This window comes from Lathyrus oleraceus, chromosome 6 (genome assembly GCF_024323335.1).
Source record: "Lathyrus oleraceus cultivar Zhongwan6 chromosome 6, CAAS_Psat_ZW6_1.0, whole genome shotgun sequence".
NCBI lineage: Eukaryota > Viridiplantae > Streptophyta > Magnoliopsida > Fabales > Fabaceae > Lathyrus > Lathyrus oleraceus.
This window is the reverse complement of record NC_066584.1, coordinates 330,724,834-330,739,441: the sequence shown is the minus strand read 5'-3', so window position 1 is coordinate 330,739,441 and position 14,608 is coordinate 330,724,834.

Genomic DNA, 14,608 nt, shown 5'->3' with positions numbered 1-14,608 from the left:
AGGGATTCTGCTGGGGAGCACGAGACACTCCGTTGAGGAACTCGTCAATACTCTGATCTCCACCCCGCTGGGGAATAGCATTGATGCTGCTGGGAAAAGGTAACCCTTGCTGGGGAAGAACCTCCTTTGCACCCAATCCGCTCGGGAAACTGCTGGGGATAAGAACCACCAACACTCTGTGGGGATACAACAGTCTTCGACTTGCTGGGGATATCAATCCCGACTCTGCTTGGAGAACCCTCACAGATACCTGTCGACTTCACCGGGGAAATGCTCACAGATAGCTCTGCTGGGGAAACAGCAACCTCCAGGCCTGGTGACTGGGGAAGCATTGATTTGACATCTACTGGGGATAACCATCCTGACCCTGCTAGGGGAAACGAATGCTACTCCGCTGGGGACGACCCCTCCAATCCACACATAGGATACACTGCTGGAGATATATTTCATTGAAACCCGCTCCACTCGGGGAATAACAACCTTCAGGACTGGCTGCTGGGGAAACACCGTTTTAAACCTGCCGGGGATAACCATCCTGACTCTGCTAGGGGATCCACAAACCTTAGATCTGCTGGGGAGTTAGTCCTCACAACTCTGCTTGGAGACCCAGTTGGGGGAAATGAGAAAAGTTGGTATAGAACACCCGTCGACTCGTCGAACCACGGTATCCGCCTCCCAATCTCGTATCAGCTTTCCACTTTTGAGAACTCCCAGACTCGTCTGGACCTTTTCTGCTCCATCATCTTGTACTCCCAACCGCTCCGTGCTCGACGGAGAGCGAACTCCTGGGGATTATACAGACTTTTCAATTTTCCGACTTTGAAGAGTCTTCTTGATTAATATCAAAGATCGTCGTACGTCTCAACGTCTCTTCATCGTCCCTCGTCCCTGATCGGACACTGTGGGGAATTTCTACAGACTTTCCAATCTTCCGATTTTGAAGAGTCTTCTTGATTAATATCAAAGATCGTCGTACGTCTCAACGTCTCTTCATCGTCCCTCGTCCCTGATCGGACACTGTGGGGATTTATTTTCAACAGCTTCCACCACAACCTGCAAGCGAGTGAAAATATCTAACAGTTCCTGCAAAACAGATCGTTAGATAAAACCGTGCCCCAGGCGTGTCAAGATTTCAACACTTAGGCCACTCAACCTTCCGAATAAGATTTCAAGCTTTCAACCTTATAAACATGCATCGGAAGGGACCTATATGTTTTAAAATGCAAGATTCTTTATCAAAATAATTGGATGTTTTTGCAATCAAAGCGGTAGTGAAAGACAAAAACAAAATTATTTGACTGAATATGCATTTTATTGATTGAAAATTGTGTGGCTCAAATTGAGCAATACAAAGGAAGCAATTCCTGAAAAGAGGTAATTGCGCACAAAAGGAAAAATCTATCTTAATGGCAATGTGAAACCCGTGATCTCATCGAGTTCCAACTCGGTTACACCCCATATGTCCTCAGACTCTCCGTGCTTTCTGCCTTTTGAACAAGACGTTTCCGACTGATCCCTACCGGGTATTATCCATGATGCTTTAACCAAAGCGCAAACGATCATGCCAGACGCAGTTGTTCGTTTCAATCCCTCTTTTGCCTGGACCGCCCTTTCGGGTTTTCAGTCCACCGGGATACCCTTTTTGGCCCAAGTCGCCTTTCCAGGTTTTCGACTTGCCGGGTGTACAGTTTTTTCTTTTATCCCTAATTTTTGTCCGAACCTTTCTTTCTGTTTTTTGGTTCGCCGGGATGCCCATTTTCGCCTGGACTATTTTATTCTTTTCGTCCAGCGGGTCTCTTTACACGAAGTATTTTTTAACTGCGTCTGCATTCACAGGGGATGGAAAATCCTCGCCATCCATGGTCGTTAACAACAAGGCTCCGCCAGAGAAAACCTTCTTGACCACGAATGGACCTTCATAATTGGGTGTCCATTTGCCCCTTCGATCGTTTTGAGGAGGAAGGATCCTTTTCAGCACCATATCACCTACGTGATATACCCGAGGTCGCACCTTCTTGTCAAAAGCACGCTTCATCCTTTGCTGGTATAGCTGCCCATGGCAGATGGTTGCTAGCCTCTTTTCCTCTATCAGGCTCAACTCTTCATACCGGGTCCTTACCCATTCAGCCTCTTGCAACTTGACGTCCATCAGGACTCTCAAAGAGGGAATCTGGACCTCAACAGGTAATACAGCCTCCATTCCATATACCAATGAGAAAGGAGTTGCCCCAGTAGATGTACGCACCGACGTTCGATACCCATGCAATGCAAACGACAACATCCCATGCCAGTCTTTGTAGGTTACCACCATTTTCTGCACAATCTTCTTTATATTCTTATTGGCTGCCTCAACCGCCCCATTCATCTTCGGACGATAGGGAGAAGAATTGTGATGCTCAATCTTGAATTCCCGGCACAGCTCTGCCATCATCTTATTGTTCAAATTAGAACCATTATCAGTAATGATTCTCTCGGGAACCCCATATCTGCAAATGACGTCTCTCTTGAGAAACCTGGCAACGACCTGCTTCGTCACATTCGTATAAGAGGCTGCTTCTACCCACTTGGTGAAGTAATCAATAGCCACTAATATGAACCGATGCCCATTCGAAGCTGTAGGCTCAATCTTTCCGATCATATCAATGCCCCACATAGCGAACGACCATGGAGACGACATCAAACTTAACGGATTAGGAGGCACGTGCACCTTATCAGCATAAATCTGGCATTTATGACACTTCCGCACGAAATTGAAACATTGGGCCTCCATTGTCATCCAATAGTAACCCGCCCTCAGCAACTTCTTTACCATCGCATTCCCACTGGCATGGGTACCAAATGAACCTTCGTGAACCTCTTTCATTAATTGGCTTGCTTCTTCATCATCAACACACCGGAGCAAGACCCAATCGAAATTCCTCTTGTACAAAACCCCATCCTTGTTCAGATAGAACACCATGGCCAACCTCCGCAGAGTCTTTCGGTCCTTCTTAGATGCTCCCTCAGGATACTCTTGAGTCTCTAGATAGCGCTTGATATCGTAATACCACGGCTTCTCATCATCAGACGCTGTATCGACAGCAAACACATAAGTCGGTCTATCCAGACGACCTACTTCAACACTGGGGAACTGATTCCACCACTGTACCTTAATCAAAGCGGCCAGAGTAGCCAAAGCATCTGCCAAAGGATTCTCTTCTCTGGGCACATGATGCATCTTCACATTGGTGAAAAACGTCAACAATCTCCTCGTATAATCCCGGTATGGAACTAAATGAGACTGATGCGTATACCATTTCCCGTTAACCTGGTTTACGACCAAAGCTGAATCTCCATATATAACAAGGTTCTTGATTCTCAAATCAATCACCTCTTCAATCCCCAATATGCAAGCTTCATATTCAGCCACGTTGTTGGTGCACTCAAATGTCAGCCGGGCAGCAAAAGGAATATGGGATCCTTTCGGCGTAACCAAAACAGCACCAACACCGCTTCCATTCACGTTAACGGCCCCATCAAACATCAGAATCCATTCGGATTCAGGGTCAGGCCCCTCCTCCGGGATTGGTTCCTCGCAATCTTTCGATTTGAGAAATATGATGTCCTCATCAGGGAATTCAAACTTCATCGGTTGATAATCATCAATGGGTTGCTGGGCAAGGTAATCAGACAATACACTCCCCTTGATCGCCTTCTGAGAGGTATACTGTATATCATATTCTGTCAAAATCATTTGCCACCTCGCAACCCGTCCGGTCAATGCTGGCTTCTCAAAAATGTACTTGATTGGATCCATCTTGGAAATCAACAAAGTGGTATGAACCAGCATGTACTGCCTCAATCGGCGAGCAGCCCAGACCAAAGCACAACAAGTTTTCTCGAGCAGTGAATATCTTGTTTCACAGTCGGTAAACTTTTTGCTAAGGTAGTATATGGCATGCTCTTTTCGACCAGACTCGTCATGCTGCCCCAATACACACCCCATAGACCCCTCGAGGACTGTCAGGTACAAAATTAACGGTCTTCCCTCCACAGAAGGCATCAGAATCGGAGGCTCCTGCAAATACTCTTTTATTTTTTCAAATGCCGCTTGGCAATCATTATTCCACCTGACCGTTTGATCTTTTCTCAACAACTTGAAAATTGGTTCACACGTGGCAGTTAGATGAGATATGAACCGTGAAATGTAGTTCAATCTACCTAAGAAACCACGAACCTCCTTCTCCGTTCTTGGTTCAGGCATTTCCCTTATTGCTTTTACTTTAGCAGGATCAACCTCGATTCCTTTCTCACTCACAATGAACCCCAACAATTTACCGGACCGCACTCCGAAAGTGCATTTGTTCGGATTCAACCTCAGTCTGAACTGTCTCAGCCGGTCGAACAACTTGGCCAGATCTACCAAATGCCCCTCTTCCGTTTGGGACTTTGCTATCATGTCATCAACATAGCATTCGATTTCATGATGAATCATATCATGAAACAAAGTCACCATGGCCCTCTGATAAGTAGCACCGGCGTTCTTGAGACCGAATGGCATCACCTTATAACAAAAGGGGCCCCACGGTGTAATGAACGTTGTTTTCATCATATCATCTGGCGACATTTTGATTTGATTATAGCCAGAAAAGCCATCCATGAAGGAAAACACCGAGAATTGAGCTGTATTGTCTACCAACACATCAATGTGAGGTAATGGAAAATCATCCTTCGGACTAGCTCTGTTCAGATCTCGGTAGTCCACACACATTCTCACTTTACCATCTTTCTTTGGGACTGGCACAATATTCGCAACCCATGGCGGATAATTAGTGACAGCAAGGAAACCAGCATCCCACTGCTTCTGTACCTCTTCTTTAATTTTCATCGCCATGACAGGTCGTGTTCTACGCAACTTCTGTTTCACTGGAGGACAATCTGTTCTCAACGGTAGCTTGTGCACAACGATATCGGTATCCAACCCTGGCATATCTTGATAAGACCAGGCAAAGATGTCGACATACTCTTTCAACAACACTACCAATCTGCTCTTTACACTTTCCTCCAAAGCAGCCCCGATTTTCACTTCTTTCTTGACCTCGTCGGTACCCAAATTCACAACCTCAATCGGCTCTTCGTGCGGCTGAATCACCTTCTCCTCTTGTTTCAACAACCTGGCTAATTCCCCTGGCAGTTCACAATCTTCTTCGTCTTCTTCTTCAGCAAGATAGATTGGATTGTCGAAGTCATACGAGGGTGTAACAAGATTGTTATCAATGAGATCCGGAGAAGAATCGCATCTGCATGAATGTTGATTCATGCATTGCTTTAGAACCGGTGTGAGACAAATTGAAAAAAGAAAAATGAAAACATTGCCATTTTTATTTTGTTTTTATTTTTAAACTGCAAAAATAAATGAAAAACAGGGAACACCGCTTTTTACTGAAAAACATCCTTTTATTAATGATGCGAATTTGCAAATTTAGACATGAGGTGGCCCTTACAATGAACCATTACGTGTCGGGCAACACATAAGGCTTTCATGCATATAAAATCAAAACAGGAAAAATATTACTCTTCCAGCAGAGTGACCCGGATGATCTCTTCAGCCTTCCAGTTCTGGATTCCCATCCCTGGTGCGCACGGCTTTATCCAGCGGTCCATGTCACAGTCGCTATCAGCGTCGTCACCCATCATGCAGATGTGATCCGGATCCAACATTCCGGCACTTGTGAATGTGACTGACGCACGACGTCCTCTGCCTTGTCCTGAGCCTCTGTTCGGCTGGTACCCCACTCCAAAGCGATCCTTCTTCGCAGAGACATCCATCATCCTGCCCCAACCAGGAGCCTCTCCATTCTTCACCACCTCAGCGGCCTGTTTGTATGAAGAAATGGATGGTTTCTCTTCCTCCTTGGCAAACAGAGCATTCTCCACCTTAACGGTTTCAAATGCTTGACTTGGCGTTTCCCAGATTTCGCCGTCCATTTCAACATATTTAAACGAGGACAGGTGGCTGACAAAGATGTCCTCCTCTCCGCACACAGTGACGACTTGGCCCTCCCAGATGTACTTCAACTTCTGGTGCAAAGTCGAAGTCACTGCCCCAGCAGCATGAATCCATGGCCTACCCAACAAGCAACTGTATGCCGGCTGAATATCCATGACGTAGAAAGTCGACTTGAACACCTCTGGGCCAATTTTCACTGGCAGCTCAACCTCTCCGAACACGGCCCGCTTCGACCCATCAAAAGCCCGCACAATCAAATCAGTCGGGTTCAGAATCAGCCCATCACAGTTAAGCTTTGCCAGAGCCTTCTTTGGCAACACATTCAATGAGGAACCGGTATCAACCAGCACATGCGAAAGCACGGCTCCTTTGCATTCCATCGCGATGTGTAGAGCCCGATTGTGATTCCTCCCATCCACCGTCAAGTCCATGTCTGTAAAACCCAACCCATGGCTGGCATGCACATTGGACACGACCGTTTCCAACTGTTTAATGGTAATCTCTTGAGGAACATAGGCTCTCTTCAAGATTTTCAACAAAGCCTCCCTGTGCCCCTCAGAGCTCAACAGCAACGATAAAATCGATATTTTGGAAGGAGTCTGCTGCAGATGGTCAACCAGTTTGTACTCAGACTTCTTGATAATTCTTAAAAATTCCTCTGCATCATCATCAAGTTGTTCTTCCGACCCTGCAGGCGCCGGTGTCACCACTGGAGTATTCTCATTCACCACAGCTTTTCCTTTTGCCCTGGCTAAAGCCTCGGCCTTTTCTTTTTTCTCTTTTTCTCCTCCTCCTCCCCTCAGGGCATCCGGAGCAAATAACCTCCCACTACGAGTGAAACCACTGGTACCGGCATTATCCACCTTTGAAATAGTGGTTTCACTTGCAGTCTGGTCTTCCACCTTCTCACCATTACAGTAAACCTCTCCACCATAATGCCAAGGCACGGCATCATCTTTGTCATACGGAATTGGTCCAGGTACCGTAATAGTAACTGGAGTCGCCTCCGTCAGAGTAGACAAATCCACCGGATCAAAATAAATTGTTATGGTGGAGACCTCATCTTTCCCCTTATCAACCTTCTCAATCAAAATACTCCCCTCGTCCATCAGACCCTGGACAGTCCTCCTCAACCATTCACATCCATTGATAGAAACAGTGCACTCAGCACAATCATCATTACAGCCCGGATTGACCCCACTCAGCATCAACTGCCTCTTAACCTCAGCCAGAGGAGTCTTCAACTGATCCACACTTGACAACCCAACTCTATTCTCTTCAGAAATGGCATTCACCCCCCTTTGACCATGCGCAGGCATGGGATTAGCATTAACGTTGGGAGATGGTGCGAAGTTGATGGCCTTCGAATCCACCAGGTCTTGAACCGTGTGCTTAAAAGCTTTACAGTTCTCTATATTATGTCCGGGAGCACCCGAATGGAATTCACATTTTGCGTTCTCATCATAGTTAGCTGGCCTTTGATCCGGTCTCAAAGGTGTCAGCGTTCTGGTCTGTACTAGCCCCAAGTCCATCAACTTTTTGAACAGGAAGGAATAAGTCACCGGTGGCCTGTCGAACTGCCTGTCAACTGCTCTCCCCCGCACCTGGTAACCAGCCCTCTGAGGCCTCTGCTGAAACGGTTGCCTCTGTTGCTGTTGTTGTTGCTGCTGTTGCGGTTGTTGCGATTGCTCAGCAGGAATAGTTACTGCAGCAGTGTGCTGGAAGTAACGATCCCTACTGGGTCCTCTCTGTGCATAGACAGCACTGGTATCCCCTTCTTTCTTTCTCTGACCATTGCCAAAAGGTTTCTTCGACCCTGAAGAAGAGGCACTACCCTGTATCTTACCAAGCTTCAGCCAGCTCTCAATCCTCTCTCCAGCCACAACAATATCGGAAAAGTTGGTCACCGGACAACCAACCATCCTCTCAGCATAAGCCCCCTGTAGGGTCCCCATGAAAAGATCAGACATCTCCCTATCAACAAGAGGAGGTTGCACCCTGGCAGCCAACTCCCTCCATCTTTGGGCATATTCTTTAAACCCCTCATTACTTTTCTGAGACATACCCTGCAGCTGGGTATGACTCGGGGCCATATCAGCATTGAACTGATACTGCTTGAAGAAGGCGTCCCCCAGATCCTGCCAGTTCTTGATCTCTGAGGACTTGAGCTTGGTGTACCACTCCAGTGAGCCTCCAGACAGGCTGTCCTGAAAGAAATACATCCACAGCTTTTGGTCCATGGTGTATGCAGAAATCTTACGGACGAATGCTTGCAGATGAGTCTCGGGGCAGGAACTCCCGTTGTACCGATCAAACGCGGGCGCCTTAAACTTTTGCGGGATCACAATCCCCTCTACCAGCCCCATGTTTGACATGTTGACCACCCCAGGAGTGGCATAACTTTCCAATGCTCTGATCTTTTCAGCCAGCAGCTGAATCTCCTTGTTCTGTGGTGGAGCACCATACTGACCAAATGGCTCATTATGCATTGAAAACTGATCAGCCTCCCTATCTTCTTCTCTGTCATCCTCGACACCGAAGAAAGGTGGGAACAGACTGTCTTTCAGATTCTGACCCGGTTGACCACCAGCAGCACCAAAACCTCCAGCAGTGTTATTCACTATACCCACGGTTGTCCTCTTACCACCATCACGAGATCCCAGCCCCTGGTTGGAGACACCATTCAGGTTAAACCCACTGTTTGCTGCAGAAGCCCGCTCGAGCTTTTCGACCTTATCAGCCAGAGCTTTTCGACCTTATCAGCTCAGTCATCTTGTCTTTCAGCTCGAGGATATCAGTATTTAAAAGATCCATCAGTCTGGGAGTATTACGTCTGGTGAAGTATCTGTGAGGACGAGTTGAGTGCAAAGGTACAGCTCTGCGAGCACGAGCAATGATTCCTGAAACAATCAAACACGTTAGAACTGATACCTGCAAAACAACAAATAGGTTAACATGCATGAATGCAACGTCTATCCATATGGGGAAGATTCTATCTTTCGATTCTGATTTCATCGGGACGGATAAAAAATCGACAATAACATTCCGACATCAGGATGTCTCTCAACCAGAATCTTAATCAGTAATACTCCCCATATGGCTAGGCATAGGTTTGATGCAGATGAATGCCAAACGATGCAGATGTATGGATGCAATGCATTGTGCCATCCTCCAAGTCATCTGATCATCTGTTGCACTGAAACCCTGATTTCTGAACTGACCACAACCATCTGAGGTACTGAACAACCCACAACTCCGGTTTAGGGTTCCGAAATAAACGGAACTGAAAGATACACCATCATCATCATCACCAGACAATCTCTGAACAAATACCCATAACCATCTGAATCGGCCCGGGGAATCCTGAAATAAACGGATCCCCACTGATAAATAACACGGACTGCACTCCGGCGTCTCGGCAATAAATGACCATAAATCCGACTTATAAATAGGACTCTGATCAACGGAACCATTAGTCACCATCTGAGTCACCATCTGTACCTGTAATAAAGATCATTCCCTCCCCACTCACGGGTGAATTCTAATCAGGTCATCCTACGGCGGATAATAGTCTCGACAATCGGGCAGAGATACTCAATGGGTTTGCCCTTTCGGGTGTGCCATTGTAGCTCTCCTGAGATCGTCTAAACCACAGATTCGGGAAATGATCGGTCACCGAAGTCAATAGTGAAGGTGAGAAAAACAAGAAAGGGGGGGTTTGAATTGTTTGAAAAATAAGCGCTTTTCCAAAATGAAAATCACACAATGATTTTATACTGGTTCGCTTATAACACAAAGCTACTCCAGTCCACCCGGCCAAGGTGATTTCGTCTTCAACAAGGACTTAATCCACTAATCTTGAAAGATTACAAACAACCCCTAAGAGAGAAGAAAATCTCTTAGTCCTCTCAAGTCTACAGACTACAAAGAGTCACTTGAGGAAATCAAACAAATAAAAGATACAAGATATGTAATCTAGAGTGCTTCTAAGAAAGCAAGTATTACAAACTTAAGAACAGATTTTTCACTTAATAAGCAAAAGCTTAGTGAAATTCTTTGAGAGCAAAGATGATTTTCTTGAGCGTGAAATAATTCAGTATAGTTTTGGCTAGTTGATTTCTTTTTACTGAAAGTTGATTTCTTCTCTATTTATATAGGAGTTGAAGTAGTGTTGAAATAGAGTTGAAGTAGAGTTAAATCTGCTGGATAATGAGATGTAATTACGCCATTCCATAAATAGCTTCTGCAGGAGACTTTTTCTTTTAGAAGTGACTACTTACCACAAGTAGTATCTTCTCTCTTGGAAGAGGAGATTAACGTCTCTTTCTAATTGAGGAAATCCATTTGCAGAACTTTAACTTGGCTTAAACGTTACTTCATCATGATTAACAAATCTGATTAGAGTCTTCATGTATCTGGAGAATCTTGGCATCTGGCTTCTGATGTTATTTCTAGAGAGTTCAGATAGCGCTGATAAATTTCAGAGTTTACAGAAGGCATTTGTTCAGAGTCAAAGCTTCTAGACTTTACTTCATGTTCAGATGCTTCTGATACTTTGCAGTTTTGTCCAGAGTCAGAGCTTCTTGAAACGAGATTCCACTTTAGATGCTTCTGATACTTGATAATTTGTATCTGATCTTGTTGTGCATCTGATGACATCATCAGATTTATTTCTTCTATCTTTAGAACTCTGCACACTTAGAAACTTTTCGTTAGGGTGCCATTTTTGGTTTCATCCTTTGTTATCATCAAAATCAAGGAATCTGTTGTAGAACAATTTTTGTTCTTACAATCTCCCCCTTTTTGATGATGACAAAACAACTTAAAATAGCAGATGAAACATGAATAAAATAAGATCAGATAGACAGAAGCTCCCCCTGAGTTAGTGCTAGGGAGTTCAGAAGTTCTTACCAGAGCTTTCCAAGTAATGAGATTTCTGAAAACTTTCTGCAATGTCTTAAATTTAATGTTAGAGCTATTTAATCAGAGCTGTTTTTATCAGAGCTATTTCTACAATTGTTGCAGAGTGCTTAAGGTTTTTAGACAATTTTCATCAGAGCTATTTAATGATTTCTCCCCCTTTTTGTCAGAATCAAAAAGACATAGTAAAAAAAATAACTTAAAGAGAAAAACACTTCATTAAAAGAGAAACATCAGATTCATTAAAATCAAGAGCAAAACATTAGATCCACAAAGAAGACAGAAGCAAAAACAACAAAAGGCAAACAAAACATAAAATCCTAAGTGCCTAAGGGTTCTGAGGCAATTTCTGCAAGATCATGGCAAGCATCTTCTGGATATTCTCATTGACCGTATCTTGCTTGTCCATTCTGTCTCGGAGGATGTTCTGATCTTCCTTAAGGTCCTTCAGAGTCTGAAGAATCATGGGAACAGCAGTTGAAGACTCCCCCTGAGTCAGAGCCTGCTGGGCTTCAGCTTCTGCAGCAGCTTGAGCTTCTGCATCTGCCAGAGCCTTAGCTTCAGCTTCTTGTTGTCTTAGGATTTCTGCTTCTTTTGCCAGTCTTTCTTCCTCTAGTCTTTTTGCTTCTTCTGCAGCTTCCTTAGCCAACCTCTCCTCTTCTAGCCTTCTGGCTTCAGCTTCTCTGGCAAGTCTCTCCTGGAGTCTTGCCTCAGCATCTCTGATGTAGCCATTTCTGACTTGTTCAGAGACACTCTTCAGCCTAAAAGACTCAGATGTCATCCAGCCAATGACTCTGTTCCAGTGTGTCCTTACAGATGCAGGATCATCACTAATTTCAGAGTTTGTGACTAGAGAATCTATCTTTTGAGCTGAAGCCTCTGCAATCATAAAGATGGCTTCCTTAAGGGTAGGTTTAGAAAGCTCAGGTTCAGGTTCTGGTTCAGAGGTATGAGGTGGAGAGTTTTGAGGGCTGAGATTTAGAGTTTGAGGTTCAGATTCTGACTCAGGTTGGGGTTCAGAATCTGCTTCTGGTTGAAGACTGGGGGATGAAGCATAGAGTGGGTTTAAATCTAAAGGTTCGGATTCTGGTTCTGGGACAGCGGGAAGGATTGGTGGAATGATATTAGAGGTGAAAGGAGCAGATGGTTGAATTACAGAGGGTATGGTGGTTGTTTGTTGTAGTGGTGAAGTTATTTCAGGTTCTGTGGTTTGTGTTCGTTGTGAAACAAGTCTATGGGCATAGAGTGTTGCTATGGTTGGGGAGTTTGGGTCAGAGTGTTCTTGGTCAGAGTACTCTTGGTCAGAAGAAGGGGAAAGGTAAGGAGGTGATTCATATTCAGAGGATGAAGAGGAAGAAATGCTTTGGTGGGTTTGTATAGGTTGAGAGGGAGGAATGGAGGTTCTAGCTATGTTTAGAACTGGTGTAGGTTGGGAGGTTCTGGTGATTGAGGGTGGTATTTCAGAGGAGGTATATATTGGTTGTGAAGAGAGAGGGTTAGAGGAAGCCATTTTAAATTCAGAGGAGACAGAAGGAATAGACTTACCAGAAGAGACATTCAGAGGTGCTGAAGTTTTGCTTCCAGAAGTTTCTCCAAGTCTGGCTTTCTTTGCTCTCCTTGCCTCAGCAGCTATCAGTTTCTCAGAGACACCTCTCTTGTATCTGACCAGATCTTCTACTGAATCCAGACAGTCGTCGAGACTGAAATCAGAAATATCAACGCCTTCATCCAGACGATCCTGAAGGTAGATAGCAATGGCACTCTTGGGTTCATTCTTGAAGAACCTGGCAAGGCCATGAGGCATCTTCCTCTGATCTTTTAGAGATTCCCAGGATACATCCAGAGTTGGCTTGACTCTGATCTCTTTGATGATTCCCATGCTCTTGAGGTTTTTGGCATTTAAAGCTCTCCCTACATCAATTGCCAGATCATCCATACATCTGGTCTTTTCCAGATCATCTACCAATCCATGCTCAATGAAGATGTCAGAGAGCAATCTCCCCAGAGGGATGTAAGACCTTGGCTTCATGTTGTTTCTGGTTTCTCTGACAGAATCCCTTAGATATCTGAAGAGAAGAACAGGGAGGTTGATCTGGATACCCTTCTGAATACAATATAAAATGCATTTCTGGTCTGCATTTATGTAATCTGAAGAATTTGAAGCTGGACGGTGGTGGATTGTTCCCAGGATGATTTTCAGCCACACTCGGAGGTTCTGGTGCAGCTCTTTGTTCTTAGAGGGGTTACCTTCAACATTTGGTTTGAAAATCGTTGGGTTGATAACTTCAGTGATGCGTTTAGACCTAGGAGGAATATTGTAAATCCTTTTACCTCCAGTTTTCTCCATGTTCAGCAAGGAAGCAATTGATGCTTCAGTGATAACAATCTTTACCCCTAGAACAAAAGAGACAATGAATTGGTCATCTGCATCAGCATGTCTCCAGAACTCCTTGACTAGAAGAGGGTAGATTGGACCATAAAGCCTGTCGAAGTAGGTTTCCCATCCTTGTTGACGAAGTTCCCTAGTGAGATCAACGCCATTTCTTCTTAGGTTGTCAAAATCAACCAAGGATTCACACAAAACATCCAAACCTTCAAAGGGAGTTGAAAGGTTTATGTGGCTTTCTCGGTCAAGAATGTGGGGTTCTTGATAAACAGGGGTTATGGTGACGCCTGTAACAGTGGGTGTTTGAGTGTTTGAGGTTTGGGGATTAGAAGCGGATTCCATCTGTTGGGAGAAGTTAAAAACTTCTTGCTGTTGAGCATCCATGAAGAAGATTGAAGAAGAAGGTGAAGAACTTGCAGAGAACTTGCAGAGAAGGGTTTAGGGTTTTAGAGTGAGTGAGAGTGATAAGTGTGTGAAATGTGAGAAAAGCGTTTATATACCTAAGTAAAAACGCATGCAAAACGACACACATACCAGCGTTAGCACAAAAACCAAAATAGCACGTTTGGGGGAAAAATGATTACAGCTAATAAATGAATGTCTAATCCCACAGTTTGCACACTGCTCGAGGAAAACTCAAACGTCTGCCTTTTTGAATTTCTTGACAGCTGTCTAGAAGTTCTAAGGTTTGACGCTCAGAGCTCCACGTGTTTAATGTATCTGATCTTCAGGAATACCAAGAGATTGGTTTCTGAAGATTTCTAACTCAGATATCTTCTTAACTTGTAGAAGTATCAGAGTCAGAGGCAGAAGTGTATTTGTTTTTATCAGAATCTTATTTTATACTTTTCAGAGCCATACTTCATTCAGGACAATTTTTAATGTTCAGATTTTCTAAGATGAAAAGAAATCTATCTTCAGCTAGAGGCTTAGTAAAGATATCTGCCCATTGATGTTCTGTATCAATGAACTTCAGCGTTACTATCCCTTTCTGAACATAGTCTCTAATAAAATGATGTTTAATTTCTATGTGTTTGGCTCTGGAATGTAAAATAGGATTCTTACTCAAACAAATAACAGCAGTATTATCACAAAAGATAGGAATGTTACTCTCAAATATCTGAAGATCTTCTAGCTGATGCTTCATCCAGAGCATCTGAGTTGTGCACAGTGATGCTGAGATATATTCTGCTTCTGCAGTTGATAGAGCGATAGTTGACTGTCTTTTGCTAGCCCAGGAGATTAGATTGTTTCCCAGAAGCTGGCAATTTCCAGATGTGCTTTTTCGTTCTATTCTATCTCCTGCATAATCT